The sequence below is a fragment of the Hoplias malabaricus genome, chromosome 17 (genome assembly GCF_029633855.1).
Source record: "Hoplias malabaricus isolate fHopMal1 chromosome 17, fHopMal1.hap1, whole genome shotgun sequence".
Lineage (NCBI taxonomy): Eukaryota > Metazoa > Chordata > Actinopteri > Characiformes > Erythrinidae > Hoplias > Hoplias malabaricus.
In genome coordinates, this window is record NC_089816.1 from 29,280,640 (window position 1) to 29,304,279 (window position 23,640).

A 23,640-nucleotide genomic window follows, 5' to 3' on the forward strand; every position below is an offset into this window, starting at 1 on the left:
ATTGTACTTCAAGGAACTTAAAGAGGTTCTTCTATGGCTTTACTCAAAGAACCTTTTGTATCATCTATATTTTTAACAGTAGCTGTGAAGGAGGGATCAGAAGTACCTGAAATTTCTAGTTAGAAGCTGTGGATAAGGAAAGCACAGAATATTTTGGGAAATACATTCAAAATGTTAAATGGCTGGGGTGTGTTGTGTGTTAGATACATGAAGGACAGGGCAGGTGAGTGGGGTGCTGTGTTGTGTTATTGTGTTTGTTAGAGATGTGTCATGTAAAGCTCATATGGAACTGATTGCACTGAGCATGCATTAAATGGTACCAGTGGGGCTAGGTACAGCCTTAGTCACCAGGGAGGTCGGTGAGGAATTAACGTTTGTTGATAGTGCTGGCAGTTGGTGTAATCCATAAAGTCCACATGGAACAGGCTGCACTGAGCATGTTTTAACGGTGCCAGTGGGGCTTGGTATGGCCTTAGTCACCAGGGAGGCCAAGGTGACTCTACATATAAGAGCATGATGGGGCTGCAAAGCTAGTTCTGGGATGCTGAACTTCAAATGTTGAGTCTTCCGGAGGTGTCCTAACTGTTGGGCTTAATTCAGCAAAAATACACTGACCAAAGGGAGGAGCCTGATGACCCCTGTGAAGCTAGCAATGTAGTGGGTGTGGGGTTCTCATGGTCCGGGACCAGACTTAAGGGTGATTTATACTTCTGCATTGACTCGACGCAGAGTTTACTCCGCAGGCTATGCAAGAGCCCTACGCCGTTGCAAGTGTTTATACTACTGCATTGGTGTCTGTGTTGCTCTGCAATTGCACTGCCACAACACTAGGGTTGAATCTCAAACATCTTCCTCTACTCTATGTAGTACACAATGTAGTGGTGTAGTAGATTTAGTTTTATAAATATTTAAAGTACACTATTTAGGGAGTAGGTCATTGTTTGGGACAGAGCATAGTTTACATGAGGTGCCAAGAATGTAACAAATACAAAGCCAGCAAGTTTTTCCTACGTTGTTCCACTTCTCATTATTTTTTCCCCAGAGACATCTGTATTACTCCGTTGTTCAACGTTTTTATTTATCCCTGATGTAAACACATTGTTTGAGGAAATCTCTCACTATGAACTTGCACGTCAGGCAACGGTGAATGCTATGGCACAGGGTTCGCGTCAACGCGTTGCCTACGGCTTTGCTTTGATGTAGAAATATAAATTAGGCTTTAGCTGTACAGTGTAGCTGGTTGCTTATCAGATTATAAATGGCCACAGCAACCCTAGTGGTTAGGTTTAAGATTTAAACATTCAGTGACAGATAATAGAAACACTGTGGTTACAGGTAGGAAGAAAGTAGTACGGGCCCCGTGTAAAGCTCTAAATGATTGGCTTGTGTTAAATTACAATAAATTAATTTACATCCAAGCCATTTCAGAGTATTTTTATTTATTTTCTATTTATGTTTTACACAGTTTTACAGACAGAAAAGATTGCTACTGTGTGCATGTGCTGTTGGAGTGGGGAAAAAACACATTATATCGAATGATTTTTTACCCAAAGAAAGTTTTCCAGTGCTGCATGAGCTGCATAAATTAAATGTATTTCTAAATTAATGATTGTATCAAAGACGACAAATGTATAGTGCGTGATACTATTAAAGGCCCATTTTAGCCCAAACACTGTGAATGAAAGAAGACAATAGCCTTAGGATGCTGATGTTTTATTTTCCTGGTCACTGATCACACGTGAATACACACAGAGAGAATTATTTTCTTCCCAGGACCAAACTCTTAAACCCTTTACATGAATAAGTTATGCATGTTTCTCTTTCTTTGCTGCCCAATGTATAAATGATTGTTCAGAGTACATTTTGTTAGCTGCCATTCCCCCATTCGTGCACCCTGAACAGATTTTGTATCCAGGGCATCTAATGGATCAGTCAGCCCAACTGCACAGTTCAGTGACCTACCATATGACAACTTGTTACAGTAGCTACATGTTATGGCTTTGTTTACACGTGGCACTACTCAATATCTACTCAACAAATTTACTGAAAAGTACAGGATTTTAATCCCTCTCTGAAATTTCATTCCAAACCTGCCTGATAGTTGTCACTGCAGAAAACTTGAAATATAATAATAATAATAATAATAACAATAATAATAAGTTTTTGCTAGAAACAAAAATGTGACTGATGACAAATTCCACTTTAAATAAAACAAGTAGAGCAACTTGCATTTAAAAATCTCCAATTGGGCGATAACATTTATTGATTAGTTTAATTCTATTCTATGGAGAACATAGTTCATAGCTTTTCATTGGCATTTACAGGATTTCAAAGTCATATGTGTGGTATATTCATTCAGTTATCACAACCAATAAATAAACAGCAGCTCTGGATCTCCTCTGTGATTTTCCATACATGCTCGTATTATTCTCTTTGTATCATTTTGCCAGCTAGCATTTCTATGCATTTTTAAATGGAACATTAGCTCCTTCGACTGTGAACCATTGCATTTGGAAATGTATGAGCTATTATTTGGAGCATTTTGCTGATTCACAAACTAAAAACATAAGAAAAATATCCATAGCCTATCTCTGGATATTTCATCATCAACTACAAACACAAACGGCTTTCCAAGCCTACCCAGGTAGCAATGAAAGTTTGGCCAGGTTCACACGTTGATCACCGAGGTCTCTGGAGAGCACAGTAATGAGAACTTGCCAAATGTGGGCCAGCAGAGAACTGCAGATGTGCCACATTTGGCTTTGAATGTGACTCAGGCTGCCTCTACGCAGCATCAGGTACAACTTACATGGGCAAGACACCCAGTGTGTTGTGCAACAAATCTGGACTAAATCAATATTTGGTCCATGTCTGGCCTTAAGTGCCATAACTTAAGTCAAGCCCAGTTCATGACAGTTGGCCCATGTCTGTTCACTTCAATATGGCGTACATGCAGCCATTGAAAAATAGAATTCTAACTGGGTTATGAATTATATTTTACGGTTAAGAATGAAGAACTGAAAGGTTCAAAATATTTGTTCTACTCAAAGCAAGAGAACCACTGTTTATAGTATATTTTAGACTTCAGACTACATGAGGTCATGTTCATTCTTTTCTGGGTCATTCTGAGTAGAATTCATAAGAGGCTGCTTGGACCGCTGCTCTGAACTAAATGAACAAATCTGCCAATCAGTAATGACCTCAAAGGAGGATGAGGCAATTACTCTGTACACTGTATATATATTTAAAACTTCAGCCAGCTCCTTAATCAAGCTAAGGTTATGCATGACGCATGATGGCTGTCGCTCCATTTGTGACGCAGCTATCCACAACCAATCAGTGTTGGCCTATAGGTTGGACAGCTGGATAATCAGGAAGGCGGACAATGTGGCTCTATTCTCGGCCATGTTCTCATTACTGTGCTCTCCAGAGACCTCGGTGATCAACGTGTGAACCTGTTTGTCCCACATCTGCTCTCATTTTGGACCGAAGGATTTAGCAAATTATTTATTTCATTTTAGTTTTTAAATAGAGCCAAAGCAGGAAAACTCAGTGTGACAGTCAAATAACTTTTCCTGCTCTGTTCTGCTGGGACAGGAACATAAGGCGGGACAGGGGGGCTAAATTTAGAGGGATGTCAGCTCAGATGGGATGATATGTGTAAATGATTTAGTTCTGTATCTGTGCCCCCCCCCCAACTCCCTCTCCCAGTCACCCAGCCTCCATTTTACCCTTTTCCCAGCCTCAACATCAAGCTGTGCTGTCAATCTATGGCTGGGGCCTGGTTTGCAGAGAGGGATGAAAAATGGATTGTGATTATCAATTCATGCAAAAGAAGTGATACGACTTTCTCCCCCGATCTTCTGTTTGGAAGTGAGGGCTCCCATTGTGACAATGTGATCATTTATTCACAAACAGAAATGAAGGCTGGAGGAGAACGTAGAAGGTGCAAAAAGATGCCACTTCCAGCTTCAAATTCCTTTTAATTGAAAAAAAAAATAACAAAGGCAAAAAGCATTAAGCTCCTCCCGTCTGAAACATATTGAGTAAATACATAGAAGCTGTTTTGTTATAACAACAGTAGATTTTACGGTTAATCTTTATGAGAAACTTTTTAGGTCTTTTTACAGTAGATCATTTAGCATTGTAAAGGAGAAAAAACACAAATCTATAAGGCTTAATTTATTCTTCTTCTGTGATGAAGATTTTATTTATTTATTATTTACAGCTGACAATCTGAATTTTCATATTGTCCCAAACCTTTCTGATTTTGGGGTGGAATATTTTCATTATAATTATTAATATAGTAATAAAAGAAATGCAGGCATTTTAGGTTTCATTAAACTTTCCTTTAAAACATTTCTGTAACTTTCTATGACAAAAATATTGAACACCATACATCTTTATAAAAAAAAGGATACTAATAATAAATATATATCACAAATTTGAATCAAACATACAGGTTTAAAATGTTACATACACATACCTGAATTACTAAATTAATGTAAATGTAATAAAAAAAATGACTTCCTCGAGTACAGCTAAAATCATCATTGACATATCATTGACATATTACACAAGAAAAATCAGTTTGGAGGAGAAATTGTAAGGCATTCAGCCTCAAGAACTGTAGAGCATGTTGGCTGTTGCACATTGTTTTGGGGTTCTTCTGCTGCTAGTAGAAGTGGAGATTGTGCAAAAGTAGATGCATTAATCAAGAAAGAAGAACATCTTAAAATGATCCAGAATAACCTTGGCAAACCAGCTAGAAGCCTTCACTTAGACACGGTTGTAACTCATCTTAAGCAAAATGCTTAATTTTTAGAATAAGATCCAAGCCTACATTGGTAAGTAGAGGAATATCTTTAAAGGGCTCACCTCTCTAATCTCTTTCAGATGGATGAACAGACTGGGGCTGGCAGCTATTGGTTACACGCCTGATGATAAAGTGCCACGGCTGGATGAGGGTAAGGCCAGAATTAGATGTTCCCTGCCCTTGACACACAGTCACTGAGCTGTTCTACTTAAGTTTGATCTTTGCGAGGGCAAGTGAGAAGCTTTTAAAAGCTACTTTCTCTTTCAGATTACTGGAGTGAAAGTGATCAAGACGATATCGATGGCTCCATGCCTCTAAAGCAGGAAGGACCTTCTTCGCTCTGTGACACGTACCATCGAACACCCTCGGTATGTTCTGACAAAACAGATATACGTACTCCAAGAAGCTAATGCTCCCAGAGACTTGATAATGCTCAACTTTGTCAGTGTAATATATTTAATACAAATATCCAATCTCCAACTCTTTAGGGAATGAGGTTCTAATCTTGCAATGATTCATTAGAGTCAGGCCAACAGCTTCATACTGCAGCCTTATTAATTACCACCAGTTTTTGAATAGTACAGAAACCGTCTTATATATTCACCCCTGCTGAGATACATTCACCCACAAGATGGCGTCAAGTCAATATAAGTGTGATATTTGCCACTATTTCAAAGGAAGGGTGGGGGGAGGGGGTTTTTTGGTGACTGCCACTTCTTTCTTTTCAAATTTAACTATTGATAACTTGATATAGACAGAGCACAAACATATGCTATATAATACCTTTGAAATACAGTACTTAGTCCACACAGGTGTCTTTTACCTTGATTCCTACTTAACTTTTTTCCTTTCATTATGCAACGATTGCTCAAATGTTGCTGTGCACATGCTTTGATACTCCTCTTAAAATAACATAGGAATTTAAGCCTTGGGCAAAAAGGAAACTTGTGATAATTCTGGTTTACATACATTTTATAAAACAGACACATCGTAAGAACTGAAAGCGTAAAAACTACTGGGTTCCAGTCGCTTCTTCAGTGTCTGAGCACAGATGTGAAATTAAAGCACACGTGACTATTAAGCTTGCTACTACAACTTGAGTAGTACATGAGGTAAATGGGATCTTTTATTCAGAATAAACACCTGTTACAAAAGTTATTTTGTTTCTCCATCTGAGATCTCCTCTTGCTTTCAAGAGGAAAATGGAGGTTTTTAAGATCTTCTTATAAACCTAAGCCTGAATAAGTAATGTATTATGTACACAAATATGTGTGAAAGCGATTGTGTGATGTATAATTGTATTTCAGAAATCAAACATTCTCCCACTTATAAATCCCAATTGTCATTTTATTTAAGAGCATAATCCATCCATCCATTCCATCCATTATCCACCGCTTATCCGGGTCCGGGTCGCGGGGGAAGCAGTCGGAGCAAAGAAACCCAGACCTCCCTCTCCCCAGCCACCGACGCCAGCTCCTCCGGGGGTATACCGAGGCGTTCCCAGGCCAGTCCCAGGCCAGTCTCTCCAGCGTGTTCTTGGTCTGCCCCGGGGCCTCCTCCCCGTTGGACATGCCCGGAACACCTCTCCAGGAAGGCGTCCAGGAGGCATCCGAACCAGATGCCCGAACCATCTCAACTGGCTCCTCTCGACGTGGAGGAGCAGCGGCTCCACTCCGAGTCTCTCCCGGATGTCCGAGCTCCTAACCCTGTCTCTAAGGGAGAGTCCAGACATCCTGCGGAGAAAACTCATTTCAGCCGCTTGTACCCGCGATCTCGTTCTTTCGGTCACTACCCAAAGCTCGTGACCATAGGTGAGGGTTGGGACGTAGATTGACCGGTAAATCGAGAGCTTTGCTTTTCTGCTCAGCTCTTTCTTCACCACAACGGACCGGTACAGAGCCCGCATTACTGCTGACGCTGCACCGATCCGCCTGTCTATCTCACGCTCCATCTTTCCCTCACTCGTGAACAAGACCCCGAGGTATTTAAACTTCTCCACTTGAGGCAGGATCTCACTTCCAACCTGGAGAGAGCACTCCACCCTTTTCCGACTGAGTACCATGGACTCGGACTTGGAGGTACTGATCCTCATCCCTACCGCTTCACACTCGGCTGCAAACTGGTCCAGCAAGAGCTGGAGGTCCCGGCTCGATGAAGCCAACAAGACCACATCATCTGCAAAAAGCAGACATGGGATCCTGAGACCACCAAACCGGACACCCTCCGCCACTTGGCTACGCCGAGAAATTCTGTCCATAAAAATTGTGAACAGAACCGGTGACAACGGGCAGCCCTGACGGAGTCCAACTCCGACTGGAAACCAGTCGGACTTACTGCCAGCCATACGAACCAGACTCCTGCTCTGTTTGTACAGGGACTGGATAGCTCGTAACAAAGAGCCCAGTACCCCATACTCCCTGAGCACCCCCCACAGAATACCCCGAGGGACATGGTCGAATGCCTTCTCCAGATCCACAAAACACATGTAGACTGGTTGAGCAAACTCCCATGCACCCTCCAGGATCCTAGCGAGGGTAAAGAGCTGGTCCTGTGTTCCACGACCGGGGCGGAATCCGCATTGTTCCTCCTGGATCCGAGGTTCAACTATCGGTCGGACTCTCTTCTCCAGTACCCCCGCATAGACCTTACCGGGGAGGCTGAGGAGTGTGATCCCCCTATAGTTGGAACACACCCTCCGATCCCCCTTTTTAAAAAGGGGAACCACCACCCCAGTCTGCCAGTCCAGAGGCACTGCCCCCGATGTCCACGCGATGTTGCAAATACGTGTCAACCAGGACAGCCCCACAACATCCAGAGCCTTGAGGAACCCGGGGTGAACCTCATCCACCCCCGGGGCCCTACCGCCAAGGAGTTTCCCTACCACCTTGGCCACTTCAGCCCCAGTGATAGACGAGCCCCCCCCGGGGTCCCCAAGCTCTGCTTCCTCTGCGGAAGACGTGCCGGTGGGATTGAGAAGATCCTCGAAGTATTCCTTCCACCGTCTGGTGACGTCCCCAGTCGAGGTCAACAGTTCCCCACCCCCACCATATACAGTGTTGGTGGAAAACTGCTTTCCCCTCCTGAGTCGCCTGACGGTTTGCCAGAAACTTCTCGGAGCCGACCGAAAGTCGTTTTCCATGTTCTCACCGAACTCCTCCCACACCCAAGTTTTTGCCTCAGCGACCGCCGAGGCTGCGAGCCGCTTGGCTCCTCGGTATCTGTCGGCTGCCTCCGGAGTCCCCTGAGCCAACCAGGCTCGATAGGACTCTTTCTTCAGCTTGACAGCCCCCCTCACCCGGGGTGTCCACCACCGAGTGCGGGGATTGCCACCCCGACAGGCACCGACAACCTTGCAGCCACAGCTCCGTTCAGCTGCCTCAACAATGGAGGTCCGGAACATGGCCCACTCGGACTCAATGTTACCAGCCTCCCCCGGGATGCAGTCGAAGCTCTGCCGGATGTGGGAGTTGAAGATCTATCTGACAGGTTCCTCTGCCAAACGTTCCCAGCAAACCCTCAACACACGTTTGGGCCTGCCAGGTCTGTCCGGCATCCTCCCCCGCCATCTGATCCAACACACCACAAGGTAGTGATCAGTTGACAGCTCAGCGCCTCTCTTCACCCGAGTGTCCAGAACATATGGCCGCAGGTCAGATGATACGACTATAAAATCGATTGTTCGTAATGGACAAACTGTGACGAGCACAGAAATCCAATAACTGAACACCACTCGGGTTCAGATCAGCGGGGCCGTTCCTCCCAATCACGCCCCTCCAGGTCTCACTGTCATTACCCACGTGAGCATTGAAGTCCCCCAGCAGAACAATGGAGTCCCCAGAATGAGTGTTCTCCAGCACTCCCTCTAGGGTCCCCAAGAAGGCATGGTACTCTGAACTGCTGTTCGGTGCATAAGCACAAACAACAGTCAGAGCCCTTTCCCCAACCCGAAGGCGCAGGGAAATTACCCTCTCGTCCACTGGGGTAAACCCCAACGTACAGGCGCTAAGCCGGGGGGCTATGAGTAAGCCCACACCTGCCTTACGCCTCTCACCCTGGGCAACTCCAGAGTGAAAGAGCATCCAGCCCCTCTCGAGGAGATTGGTTCCAGAGCCCATACTGTGTGTCGAGGTGAGCCCAACTATATCTAGTCGGTACCTCTCAACCTCGCGCACCAGCTCAGGCTCTTTTCCCACCAGAGAGGTTACGTTCCATGTTCCAAAAGCCAGTTTCAGTAACCGAGGATCGGAACGCCAGGGCCCCCGACCCCGACCACCACCCGATCCACAATGCACCAGACCCGGATTACTACCTCTCCCACAGGTGGTGGGCCCATGGGAGAGTGGACCCATGTATCCCCTTCGGGCTAAGCCCGGCCGGACTCCATAGGTGAAAGTCCGGCCACCAGGCGCTCGCCAAGGAGCCCCTCCCCCAGGCCTGGCTCCAGGGTGAGGCCCCGGTAACCCTGCTCCGGGCAAGGGAGGCTGTGTCCTCGTTGTCTTTTCATCTGTCTTTATGGATCACTCTTTGTCTGGCCCATCACCTAGGACCAATTTGCCTTGGGAGACCCTACCAGGGGCTATTGCCCCCGACAACATAGCTCCTAGGCTCACGCAGGCACGCAAACCCCTCCACCACGTTAAGGTGGTGATCCAAGGAGGAGAAGAGCATAATCATTAATACAAAAAGGCATTAATAGGTTACGTTCACGATTGCTAACATCAAAATCACCAACTTTCAATCCTCTAAATCAACACTCACACATTTTTTGATACAATACTATTCCCAAACAGTGAATGACCAGATGCACCCATTTTGCAGCTTTTTTCCCTTTGATCAAATCATCAGTTCATTGATATGAATGCTTTTATAAATTACACTTGCTTACTATTTTCAAACAACAAATCCTGGAAGAGGCGTCAGTCCTTCGCAGCATGACACACACAAACACACATTCACACTTTTGAGTTGTCAATCCACTTACCATGTGTGTTTTTGGATCGTGGGAGGAAACCCACCAAACTCCTCACAGACAGTCACCCGGAGTGGGACTCAAACCCATAACCTCCAGGTCCCTGGAGCTGTGTGACTGTTACACTACCTGCTGCTCCACTGTGTCGCCCACAGTTTAGTTATTTTTGTTAATATTTTTGTCAATGGTAGTGTCACAGTCACACAGCTCCAGGGACCTGGAGGTTGTGGGTTCGATTCCTGCTCCGGTTGACTGTCTGTGAGGAGTCTGGTGTGTTCTCCCGTTGTCCACGTGGGTGTGCTCCGATTTCCTCCGACAGGACACTCAAAAAGTGTCCGTAGGTGTGAGTGTGTATGTGTGTGTTGCCCTGTGAAGGACTGGCGCCCCCTCCAGGGTGTATTCCTGCCTTGCGCCCAATGATTCCAGGTAGGCTCTGGACCCACCGCGACCCTGAACTGGATAAGCAGTTACAGATAATGAATGAATGAAAGAAAATGACACGGTACTGGTCTTCAGTATTCGAGTTCAGAGTTTAAGCAGAGGGAGACTTGCCTCTGCAGTGCTGTAACTGGCTAAGACCTAGTTTTGCCATCCCTGTTTAAAAATAACAAATTTTTCATGTAGTGCTCTTCTGCCCTTCTCTTACACTCCCCAATATATCCTTCACTTGATCCTACTTTTCCTTCCTGCACACCTCCCCCGTTCTGCCCCTCGGTCGCTACCTTCCTGCCCTCAGGTTCACAGGCTGCACTGTTCAGAGCCTCTGACCGCTGCACTGCCACGCTCCCAGAGCTCTGTGAACCTGATGCGCTCCACTCCCTCCCCTCTTTTCCCACAGGTCAATTCATCCAGCCCCTTCCCAGAGCCCAAGCATGGCAGACACTTCTCCAGCGAGTCCACCTACTCCCACTCCTCTGCTGAAGATTCCCGGGGTGGTGAGGGGGGAGGTGGAGGCTCCAGTAGCACTCACTCCTCAGGCTGCCGCTCCAACCACCGTGAGCGCCGCTCCTGGCAGGACCTGATCGAAACACCACTGACAAGCTCGGGCCTGCACTTCCTGCAGACCGTTCCAACAGAAGGTGAACATGGTTACGATGGTGGACCTGGGGCTGGAGGACGCATAGCTCTATCCCCGGAACGCAGGAGACAAGCAACTTTGCCTGTGAGGAGGCATCATGTGGACCGTGATGGGCCTTTTCCTCTGGTGGGCAGTGAGGACAGGGGGCACCAGATGCATCGCAGAGCCCAGAAGCAGCGTAGCCAGAGCCTGCCACGCAACAGAGAGGTGAGGGCCAGGAGCCTGCTGCAAGGTCATGGAGAAGACAAGAGTGAAGATGAGGAAGCACTGTCTGCTAGGCATGATGAGGACAGTAAAGAAGGTGGGTGATGAAACAGTTCATCTAATGTAAAATTTGTTTAGTGAAAAATCGTCTTTTACTTTCTCTTTAATTTAAATGTGGCCAGTAAAGAAACCCTGAAGGGAACAAAAAAAAGTATTATATTATAACACAACAAAAACCTTTGGAGGGGCGGCACGGTGGCGCAGCAGGTAGTGTCCCAGTCACACAGCTCCAGGGGCCTGGAGGTTGTGGGTCCGATTCCCGCTCATGGTGATTGTCTGTGAGGAGTTGGTGTGTTCTCCTCGTGTCCGCGTGGGTTTCCTCCGGGTGCTCCGGTTTCCTCCCACAGTCCAAAAACACGTTGGTAGGTGGATTGGTGACTCAAAATTGTCCGTAGGTGTGAGTGAATGTGTGTCTGTGTTGCCCTGTGAAGGACTGGCGCCCCCTCCAGGGTGTGTTCCTGCCTTACGCCCAATGATCCCAGGTAGGCTCTGGACCCACCGCGACCCTGAATTGGATGAGCGCTTACAGATAATGAATGAATGAATGAATGAAAAACTTTTGGAAAAAAAAAAAAAATCTATCATCACTTGTACATTATTGGTTTCTTGACATAAAAAAATAATAAAAATATAAAAACATTTCATTAATAAATAAAGATGGTTAACACCCTGTTGTACCCATTGTAACAAGCAGGATTTTTAGCAATTTCCTCCAGGGTTATTATAGTTATCATTTATAATAAACAGTTTGGCTCACCTGTGGCTGTATTCCTGCCAACTTACTCCTGTCTCTGCAGTGACGGTCTATAGTGTAGGACTGTTCCCTTGTGGTCAAAGCTTTTACTGCATGCTTATTCTTAGAAATGTTCTTAACCCTGATGCCTGGAAGGATAAGGCAGTTTTTGATGGCTAAAATTGTTTTCAAACAGTTTTTGGTGTGTTATACAGGAAGAAAAACACCCCTTCATTTTAACTTTCAGGGATTCTAAAGGTCAGACTTAAAATGTTTTAACTGACAATGGTTTCAGCCTTCCACTACCATTTTTAACTGTGTCCTGTAACCTCCTCTACATGGCCAGCACATTTCCCCTATGTTCCCTTCTTCTGATGTAAATCATGTAGTCTTAATTTACTTGAGAAAGTGTTTTGAAGTCTGACAGAATCAAAGCTGACAAACACTCCTGAGTATAAACAGTTATGTGAAGATGTCCCGTGACTGTATCACTCTCAGACCTGACATGTATGTGGGTTGACTTGGTCTGTACTTCTCCTGTCCAGGAAAGAAAAGGCATGATGGAAAGGATGTTGATGGACTGGAGGAGCTCTATCGTGCTCTAGACCAAGCCAACCTTTCACTCCTTGGTGACCTCCGGCCAACCACCAAGCAGGAGTTCCGTCGTTACTTCCTCAAGCGTTGCAGTGATCCCATCGTGAATGACAAACTGCACCATGTCCGAATCCTCAACAGCACACTCAAGGTGGGTGAGCTCTCAATTATTCTATTATAATTGTTTGTCGAATGTCTATTTGGCATATTTAAGTCGCCCAAGCCTTACCTACGACTTGACCATAAACACTTAAATGGAATGTATTTTAAATGCTCAATATGTTTTAAGTTGTAAAACGTGTTCTAGATTAAAATGTGGACAAGTGAAGCCTTTAAAAAAAATAAAAAATGAAATGCATTCCTTATTTTAAATTTTGAAGCTTTCAGTACCATTCAGATACAGATGTTGCAAATTAGCTCCATGATGCTACATTTAACACAAACAATTTTGCCTGTGTATTATTACAAAAAAACACAACACGACAGAATTTTGAAATAAGAAAATGTCACAGTAGGAAAAGACAGTTTTACAGGCATTTAAATATTTATCACCCCCAGCCCCCACAATTCCTTCACACCTCACAGTTTGAATGCCTCAGTAATCTATTCTCTGGAGACTACTGTTACAGTGAACCACTAATACAGACGGCGCAGTTTTAACATTTTGAAACACTCTTCCTAAGGGAATGCACAGACAATGAACACAATCTGATAAATTCAGAAAATCTAATTTTGGAATAGAAACACTTAACAAATTTGCAAGCATTTTAGTAATCTGATGAGAACACTGAGCCTACATGAGTCACTCTGTAATTGGATTCTTTGCTAAATGCAGGATGTGGTCCTTGAGTGTTGCTCAAAAATTTATATATATATATATATATATATATATATATATATATATATATATATATATATATATATATATATATTAATTAACCCTTCATTTACAATAAAAATGTAACATTGAATGTGTATTACTGCAGTACTTTTCAGGGTGTAAAATTACAACTAGCATGCTAATATATCATGTAAACTATTTTCACAAAAATTATTGCCTGTAAAGATTTTGGGACATTTTTGGGGTACCCTAGATTTACAGCTATATTACAACCTTCAATTAACATTATTGAATTTGTAACGAATTGGAAATGGCAAATGTCTACGTCCAGATTTCATTCCAACTACCCGTTTTCTCAAATCATCTCAGACCAGGGCCAGGAGTCAGGGCTGTTGAAACAATTCTGAAAAGGCTTTTTACAGTTATGAACCTGAATTTGCCAGCTCTTCTAACAACCCCATAGTATGGCTTGTGCTGGTGTAGAACAGCAAGCGAGGAGTTCAAGATTTCACACTAACAAACATCACCTCTCCCTCAGGCAAAGGAGGACGAGCTGGCCATTATCAATCAACTGCTGGAGGACCCTGGCCTCACCTCAAAGAAGTTCCGTGAGTGGAAACAATGGCATCAGGAGCTTTTCCTGGACATTTGCGAGTTTAGCTCAGGCAACAACGGGGCAGCTGATCTCTCCCCACTGGCAGCTCCTCTTATGACACACACACACTCCTTCATCGAGACCCACGTGTGAGACAAAACCCAAATGGTGTCTGAATGCACTCCACTGCTGCCTCAGATCTTTTTCCATCCTTCTTCGATTCCTCCTTTCTTCCCATGATGCCGAACCAACTGACCAACCAACCACTGTAACGTGTGTAAATACGGCAGAGATGGCAAGCAGATGTGAGGTTTATGTAAATACTTTTGAAGAGCGACAGCAGCCCTTACAGGGTGCCTACTGCATGTGTGACAAGAAAGCATTCTTCCTTCTGTTGAATGACCTAAAGTAGAAAGCTCTGAGGAAAGCTCTTTTTACTACTTTACTGAGTTTTGATTACTTTTGATTAGATTATTAGTGTTCCTTTTGCTATCTCTGGTTGGGTTGCAACGTGTTACTGGAGGAAAAGTAGTAGCAATACAGAGGGGAACCGATTCCACCAAAACACTGTACTTTCATATTAAAATTTGCACCCATGACGCTCTGATAACTATTCTTACTGCTGATGACTATTAGAAATGCAAATCAGAAACTGATACGATGGTTGCAATCACACCATGCTTTATTAGGAGCGATCTAAGCATTGGTCTTTCCAGACTTTTCACTGAAGCCAATTCCATGAAGGTAAAAAGGGTACCCAATGGAGGAGACACCTGACAACAGAAATCTAGACCTTCATGTTTGCTTAGAAGTAGCCACTGTTTTAAACTGTGAACTATTCTTGTGAATGCAATCTTTGGATTCTGTGTGTACAGAATCACCTAAGACAGTTTGTTTTTTCTTTTTTGTATAAAAGCATAGAAAACTATATAAAAAAATAGATATATACACATTACAGTACATTGCTTGAATGGTTAATTGTTGCTTAAAACGGTGTAGATGGAAAATCCCACTCTGGAGTTAGAATGATTGACTTTCTAGTGTTCATGGACAGTTCCGGTTCATTTATTTGATTTACTGGTTTGGTATGGGTTGTCATTCCAGTCCAATGTTGTGCCACAGTTATACATTTGAACATATACAAGCACATTATTTGGAGGTTATGAAATAGAGGTAAAAGATGCACTACAAAGTATGCACTTTCTGTCACAAACTTACATCACAAACTTACGGCTAAGAATGTTGAAGGTTTGACAGAAATTAGGTTCTAAAATAATGAGACATAAAAGTCTATTAGGAATAATATAGTCTAAAGTAATGAGTGTACAGTTTATCAGAAATATTTAGAGATTATTGGTCTGAGTCTGTCAGATTTACATACTATGAGATTAGTTATTGTATTTGCGGATTGTCAAATCGTAATATCCCCTCACCAACAGCTTACTGAAAAGTATGCCACACGAATACATAAAGAAACTGATGCAAATGAGTACACATCTCCCAGTTAATGACTTTATTATTGAGAATGACAGTCAATTAAAGAGACAGTCAATTTTAAAGCATGTGTTTGAGACTGATCCATAAAAGATCATATTTAATTATTGCCTGTGGACTGGAGTATTTACAAAGAGCACAAAGTGAGTTTTATCATTCGCTGAGTGAATTCAGTGAGAATTGCCAGTATTGTTTCGATGCATGTGTGCTGAAATAAAATCAGCCTCCTCACTGATGTTTTACTGGTCAATTGGCAAGTATGGAGAGTAAGTAAATAATTCCTCAGACACCAAGCAGTGTTCAAAGGTTTACAATGACTGTGGATGGAGCCGAATGATATTAAAACCAAAATATGTACATATCTCCACATACATTGCAACAATGTAAATGGCATAACTACTCTGCTGTACACATGGCCTTGTTTTACTGTTTTATGAATCTTACTGGTTTAGAAAACACTGCAGACTTTGGTCTGAAGTAGCAGCACATGCAGCATCACAATGTGAATTGTACATTTTTGTTTACTTCTTTTAGATTATAACCTGTTGAAGGCCAAGGACTCACATATTTACTTTGTATGTCACCAATACTAGGATGCAGTCAGTATGTTTTTCCTTTTTTTGCTTTTTTTTTAATTTTCCTTAAAAATTATACTAAAACTAGCAAACCATTTCTGGGGAACATGAATTTTAAACCATTCAATTGCAACATATTATAACTTATTGTGCTGAAGTTTAGGTGAGGTGAGGGAGTGCGGTAAAAACATACTGACTGTAGCTTTAAAAACAGTGTGTTTTCACTGTGAAATGCCAAAGTAACTGCATTGTTACAAGCCTTTAAACAATAAAAATCCCTGACTAAGGGAGAATTGTATTACTAACCGGCCATTAGCACAAATAGGTATACTCCATAAAGCAAAGTATAATGTTCTCTTCGTTTTATATTACAAACTGCTTCAAGTTCACAAAAGAACAAAAGCAAACTCAACCAATAATGCATTGCCTTGCTTTGACTACAAATTTGCATCTTTTTTTTTCCCCACATAATCCTGTATTTAATACTTTTTAGTATGGTCATACTTACCTGTCTTACTTTTACACTGTATTTATTCATTGGTCAATCTTCTAAGATCAGTCAGATGGGACTCCACTGTGTGTTTTTAAAGGAGTGTACTCCTCATAGTACATTGCACAGGTGTGTAAGATGTAAGTTGCACTGCGACATTAAAAAAGGAACATATTGCTCTTTTTCAAGGATATTACTACTAGCCAACTGTTATTCTGTACATTATATTATGAAGAGAGAATATTAAAAAAAAGCAAATTACATTTATTCTTCCTAAAGTAGCCTTTTTGTTTCATATATACAAATATATATTAACAGAAATCCAGATTGTAAACTTCAGTTGTAACTTGGACTTCAATAAAAAATTCACTGCACTATGAAACTTGCTAGTGTTTGAAATGTTTTGTGTACTATTTTTAAACTTTTAAATACTGCAATTATTTTGCCACAATGCAAGCCAACGTAATGAAGATCCTGACTCCATTGTTCACAAGCCATTTCAAGATCCTCACTGTGGATTTGCATCAAGTCACAGTACTGTGACTATCAACAGAAGAAATCAATTAATCAATGTCAATGTGAGATTTGGAAATGTAACGTGTTATTTGTATTTAATTCTAAGAATAATTTACTGTGTTATACTTGTGCTTCTCTTGTGCTCTACACGTGTTCACATGAGAAGTCTACATTGCAACAGATTGTAATAATACTACAGAAACTGATTATGGATAGATACAGCTTCAGTTGTTTATCACAACATGAGAGATTTTATTCACATATACAGCACTAAAAAGTGATTTTAATCAATAACTTTGATACTTGACTTTCACACTATACAATATAGAACACCAAAACACTGCTACAGAACGGACACTCACACACACTCCTTTCTTTGGTTGACCAATACGTTAGAACTGTGTTCTAAGGTACACCTAACAGGTGAAGAAAGTTAAAGTGTGGACGGCTGTTTTTTTATCATTGTTATTGACTGGGGTAGGGGTCAAGCTAAGAATCTTAATTAAAAACCTTTACCAAGCAAAGTCTCTTGCAAAAACTCCGGTCATTCAATACCAAGATGGAGGGTGTAAGGCAGTGGCTCACTGAGAACTAGAGCCGGTCGCTACACCATGCATTTTGTTGTATCTGGGAATTCTGGTTTTTTTAAAGCTGCAGTAAAAACAGGATACCATTTTCTGACTTTTACACACATTACTCCAATACACTACCAATAGCTACACATTTATTCAGGTGTTCACTCTCCATTCTCCCCCACTGTTTGGAAACTGTGTACATTGTCTGTATCTCTATAATGTTCATAGTTATCAACAACACAGCAACAAACGTTTCAGTTGGCGTGCCCCAATAACATATCCATGTTTTCTGCTGAGAAGAGACACTATGTCTTTATATTTCAGTCCAAGATCACAGTAAAACAACGAGCTGCTCCATAGTTCACCTAACACGCACAGCAAGCTTATAATCAACAGCAAGCACAGTACTACGGAGCCCACAAAGTATTTGCGAGGGAACGCAAAATCAATAGTCTTGTTTATTTTTCCCCCAATCCCTTTAGGGGCTCTGTAGATTTTACATTTTGGTATGATATCAGAAATTTGTGCTGTGAAATATGCTCAACATTTACAACATTTAAAACAAAAAATCTGAACAGATGAATTTATGAAATAAACTTACAAATGCAAATGTAATCTAATACCATTTACACCACTAAGGGGCACCAATGCACTTCTGCTGAAGGATACAAAGCAGAACAGAATTTACAAGTGTTTCCCAACATTGGTCTTGGATCCCAACCTATCTGTTCCAACTCAACACCTCATTAAAAACCTCTTACTGAGTTATTGACGTGATAAAGCAGGGAAAGGAATAAAATGTGCAGGGCAGCAAGCCCTGAGAATACAACACTGACACTCCCAGGTTCCATGATGACAGCTGTAGAGTGTTTGTATGTAACTAACAAACATAAGGGAACACTAGGCCATTGCTGATGGAGCAGCAAAAAAACCACCAGATTTCACTTCCAGCTGCCAGTTTGGAACATGGGGGTGATTAAATACACCAATACACACATTCTGGCTGAAACATGCCTACATTAAAATGGGTAAAAAGACTAGTGTAACCATTTTCTGACAGGTTTAATGCCATTATTAAGAAATGTGATGTATAAGCAAAAATCCAGGCATGAGCCATCTTGCATGTTCCAGCATGCCATCATGCATCTGTTATGCAGTGGGCGGCGTTACAAATATAAATTTGATCATTTGATTATAGTGACCGTGTTAGTACAAAATGACATATTATACTAATCAGATGCAGACTGATCAACTCTATACCAGCAGATAAAAAAAATCCAACGCAGTTCATTACTGCAGTTTCACAGCCATACTGGGAAACTAAGGAGGAATCAGTACAAGGATCAAAACACTATATAGGTGTATAGAGCAGACCAATAACAGAGTACAGAAGGGCTTATAATAACAACCAGATGCCATAATAATAATGTCATCATCATCTTTCCTCTTATCCATTTCAGGGTCGAGGTGGCAACAGGTTGAGCAAAGAAGCCCAGATGTCTCTGTCCCCAACAACATCCACTAACTCCTCCTGGGTGATCCCCAGGGCGTTCCTGGGCCAGCTGAAAGATTATAATCCCTCCAGCGTGTCCTGGGTCTACCCAGGGGCCTCTTTCCAGTTGGAAGTGCCTGGTATACCTCCAGTGGGAGGCGTCCAGGTGAAACCTTACCAGATGCCCGAACCACCTCAGCTGACTCCTCTCAATGCAAAGGAGCAGCGACTCTGCTCTGAGTTCCTCCCTAATCACTGAGTTTCTCACCCGATCATGGAGAGTGAGAAAGCTCATTTTGCCCATTTGTATCCACGATCTCGTTGTTTTGGTCATTACCCAGAGCTCATGACCATAGGTGAGAGTTGGTACGTAGACTGACCGGTGAATTGAGAGCTTGGCTTTATGGCTGCGAACACGACTCAAACTCTGAGAGTGCAAGGACCGTGAGGCTCGCTGGAGCAACCCTGGCAGCCCATACTCAAAGCACCTCCAACAGAATCTCTCGGGATACACAGTCTTACGCCTTCTCCAAATTCACAAAGCATGTGGATCATCAATGAAAAAGTAAAGAATTAGTCTCTGGTTCTACGGCCAGGACGAAATCTGCATTGTTCCTCCAAAATCCTAGGTGTCACTATTGGACAGATTCTCCTTTCCAGCACCTTGGCATAAACTTTCCCAGGGTGGCTGAAAAGTGTGATGCCATGATAATTGGAACATTTTCTCCAGTCCCCTTTTTTAAAAATGGGAACCACCACCCCCATTTGCCAATCCAACGGTACTGTTCCTGAGTTCCATGCAAAATTGTAGAGGCGTGTCATCCAAGACAGCCCCATAGTATCGAGTGCCTTCAGTAACTCTGGGCAAATCCTATCCACTCCTGGGGCTTAGCCACTGCAAAGCTTTTTCACCACCTCAGTGACTTCAGCCAAGGAAATGGAATCTAACACCTCACACACTTCTGGCCCTACCTCCTGCCCAGGAGGCATGTCTCTTGGGTTTAGGAGTTCCTCAGTATGCTCCTTCCAACGCCCAACAATATGCTCAGTCGAGTTCAGAGTTTCACAATCCTCACTGAGCACAACTTGGACAGTGTCCCCCCTTCCCTATCCAGAGCTGTCTGAGTGTTTTCCAGAACCTCTTTGAGGCCGCCCTGAAGTAATTCTCCATGGCCTCTACAAACTCCTCCCATGCTCTGGATTTTGCTTCTGCAACTGCCACAGCTGCAGCCTTTTTCGCCTGTTGGTACACATCTGCGGAATCAGGAGTTCTCTGAACCAGCCAAGCTCAGAAAGCCTCCTTCTTCTGCTTGAGAGCTTCCCTCACCCCTGGTGTCCACCAACGGGTTCTTGGATTGCCAACATAACAGGCACCAACAAGATTTTGACCATAGTTATATGCAGCTGCTTCCACAATGGAAGTCTGGAACACGATCCATTCAGACTCCACTCCATCTAGCTCCTCTGGAACATGTGAGAAGTTCTCTCAGAGGTGAGAGTTAAAATCCATTCATACAGAGTCCTCTGCCAGCTTTTCCCAGCACATCCTCACTTTACGTTTCAGTTTCCCAGGTCTTTCCAGTAGCTTTCCCCGCCATCGGATTCAACCCACTACCAGATGGTGTTCAATTGACAGCTCAGCCCCTCTCTTTACCCGAGTGTCCAAAACATATGGCCTCAGATCAGAGGACACGACCACAAGGTTGATCGTTGACCTTTGACCCAAGATGCTCTTGTACCAAGTACACTTATGAGCCACCTTGTGTTCGAACATAGTGTTCGTTATGGACAAACCATGACTAGCACAGAAGTCCAATAACATCACAGCACTCAGGTTCAGATCAGGCAGGCCGTTCCTCCTAGTCACTCCACTCCAGATTTCCCAGTCAATGCCAACGTGAGCAATGAAATCTCCCAAATCAATAGAGTCAGTGCATGGAATCTTCTCTAGAACTCCACCAACTACCTCCAAGAAGGCTGAATACCCTGGTGCATATGCACACACAATAGTCAAAAATTTTCCTCTCTGCAAGCCGGAGCTGCATTGAGGCGACCCACTCATTTACCAGGACAAACGCCCACCCAAACTCAACTTCCTGCACCAGCTCCAACCCCCCAGTGAGGTTAGGTTATGTTCTATGTCCAAGAACAACCAGTTTCTGCTGCCAGTCTCCATGACACCAGGGGCTCCTTCGCCCCTACTCTGTTCCCAATGGGCATTGCACCGCAACCCTACTCTGGATCTTGTGGGTGGTGAGCCCACATGATTCTCCCACGTTGCCGTTTCGGGCTGAGCCCGGCTGGGTCACGTGGGCTGCCCGGCCACCAAGCGCTCACCATCGGACACTACTCCCAGCCCCAGGAAGGGTACACTTAGTTTTAAATGTTGTAGTCATAGGGATGCTTCTTGGATCGTGTTTGTCTTTATCTTCACTCCAGACCTGTTCACCATGAGAGAACCTACTGGGAGCTAACAGCTCCCCACGACGTAGCCCTGGAAGTCATTAGACCACACAAGCCCTTCTGCCACGACAAGGCCCCGATCCAGGAAAGGGTAATAATAATAATAATTTTAAAAAAATATTTAAAAAAGCACTTTTCAGGACACTGTACAATAAACAATAAACGAAGTAAAAAAAAATCATCCATATGCTAGTTTAAAAATATTTAAATGGTTTTAAATCTGTTTTTAAAAACATCTATAGATGAACACGCTCACAGTCCATCAGAAAGAATATTCCACAGCTTTGGACCCGCCACACAAAATGCTCTATTTCCAATTTTACTTAACTTAAAAGGTGGTACCTCAAGCAAATGTAGGATTAAGAACTGAAGAGTACGCTCTGGAGAATATGATTGGAGTAGACTATTAGATAAAAAGAGCCAAAGTCATGTAAGGATTTAAAAACCAACACAAGCAATTTGTACTTTACATGGTACTGCACTGAAAGCCAGTGTAGACTATTTAGGGTAGGGTGACCAGATGTCGTCTTTTACTCGGACATGTCCTCTTTTTTAGACTTAAAAAAATGTCCGGGCGTAATTTCACAAACGTCCAGGGTTTTGTTTTTCTAGAGCTTACATAGAAAGCGTTTCATTCACAAACTAGTCCCGCCCTCCCCTACTCCGTTTGGTTCGCTTGAGTGAGAAGGGGGCGTGGTGAAGTAGCATAAAATCTTCTGATTGGACGGTCTGACTGTAGAGCTACCATTTTTGGTCGATAACCTTCTCTGTAAACATTTAATTGGTCAGTCTGCACGTCAGTAGTCCTTGTTTACGTCAGGCAAAGCTCATGTACCTACCCTCATCTCGAGCAGCTATGACGAAACGTAAATGTAAGTTCTTGGATGAATTAAAAAGAGAAATTCCCATGTTTTGTGTAGCAAATAAAGGTGTAAAGGACCTCAAAGCACACATAGGTTCAGCTAAGCATACAACGGCAGCGAGGTGCGTGACCTCGTCACTCCACCCCCCGAGACGTGTCCTCTTTTTCACCATGAGATCTGGTCACCCTAATATGCTCCCACAATCTTGTGTGGGTCAGCACCATAGCAGCAGAATTCTGCACATATAGCAGCCTGCTCAAAGCCAGAGCAGGGAGACCATACAAAGGAGCGTTACAAAAGCATTGGAATCCTAGCAATGTTTTAAGGTGATTAAAGAGTGTACTACATGTATTTTTAATACAGGATTCAAATGATACTGTAGAATTAAAAAAAATGATGCCAAGGTTTCTCACCTGTGTTGAGGTAGAGACAACAAAACCAGGGATACAAACAGTAGTGTCACTAAGCCTCCTGACTGTTGTGGGAGAAGCAATTATGATGGCCTCAGATTTTTTATTATTTTGGCTCAGGAAGTTCTTCATCATTCAATCCCTCACATCGGTTAAACAATTCAGCAAGGCACTAGGTGGCACACTAAAGAGGTACCAGTTACGCCAATCAATTTTTTGAGCCGAGATAGTAAAAAACTATGGCACATTGTACTCAGCAGTCACTATAAAATCATGCCATTGCAGTACCACAATAAATAATTAATCAGGACCAGTACTAGTACTGATTTAAAGGAACAGTAACAGGTAAATGTTGGTATTTTTTCCCTGAGCTCCCCTACTGAGTGTAACTAAAGGTGGCAGTGGTGTGGTTCCAAAAGATACATAGTGTAGCTTCTGCAGTGCTGAGGCTTGAGTAGCAATGCCATATTATTGCCTTATTCTCCCAATTACAGGTCAGTTATGCATCACAATCATTTGGAAGCTGTAATTAAGGTACAATACCACCTGGTGATTCTTTAAAAGATGAATTAAGCAGCACAATACACAATACACACATGGGGCATACAGGGGCCCTCTATAGGTACTAGCAAGTTTGGCCACAGGTTAAATCATTTTCAGCCCTTCTGAAGACACAGTCTCTCTATTAACACACTTGTGTCCCATGTGGGATATAAAAATTACTGGGCTACCTACATATTACTGATATAGGCAGCAAACTGGGTCTTATACACACAAATACCCACACCCATGATCTCAGTTAGCCGATGTTAATCCAACTTGTAGTGCAGGGATAAAAAGGAGAAAGGCCCGTTAGATTAGAAAAGCCGTCT

General features: G+C 43.0%; 1 pseudogene; it reads left to right on the plus strand.

The window, feature by feature from the left end:
- The window catches only part of LOC136673503 (connector enhancer of kinase suppressor of ras 2-like), a 122,061-nt pseudogene extending 105,292 nt beyond the window's left edge, over positions 1-16,769 (plus strand).
- Positions 16,770-23,640: the final 6,871 nt, after the last annotated feature.